The following is a 405-nucleotide window of genomic DNA, read 5'->3' as shown; positions in this document are numbered from 1 at the left end:
TGGATGGATGGGGCCAGGCTTGGCACTGTTGTGGTAATCTCTGAGCGGTTAGTCTCAATTAAACCCTCTCTGGGGGAGATTCCACCAAAAAAAAACAGCAGAGTAGCAAAAGCAAAAGCTTTCAAATGCAGCAGTTATTTAAACGGGGTGAGCAAGAGAAGCCTTTGACCATTTAGGATGGCAATGGACTGAAGAGTCTCAATAAAAGTTCAAAAAAGTATTTATTCAGGTAAAAAGAACTCCATTGTAGATAGAAAGGCTTGGGAGCTGTCTAGTCTACTCTAGACTGGTTTCTAAGGAAAAATAAGAAAGGAAAAATAACAAACATCTAAATAGTTACATCTTGCCAGGAGAGACAGCAAGATGCTGCTTGTTAGCTAGAAGAACAAAGGGAGAAGAGAGAAC

The sequence above is a fragment of the Anolis carolinensis genome, unplaced genomic scaffold (assembly GCF_035594765.1).
Source record: "Anolis carolinensis isolate JA03-04 unplaced genomic scaffold, rAnoCar3.1.pri scaffold_10, whole genome shotgun sequence".
NCBI classification, from domain to species: Eukaryota; Metazoa; Chordata; class Lepidosauria; order Squamata; family Dactyloidae; genus Anolis; species Anolis carolinensis.
This window is presented reverse-complemented; position numbering follows the sequence as displayed.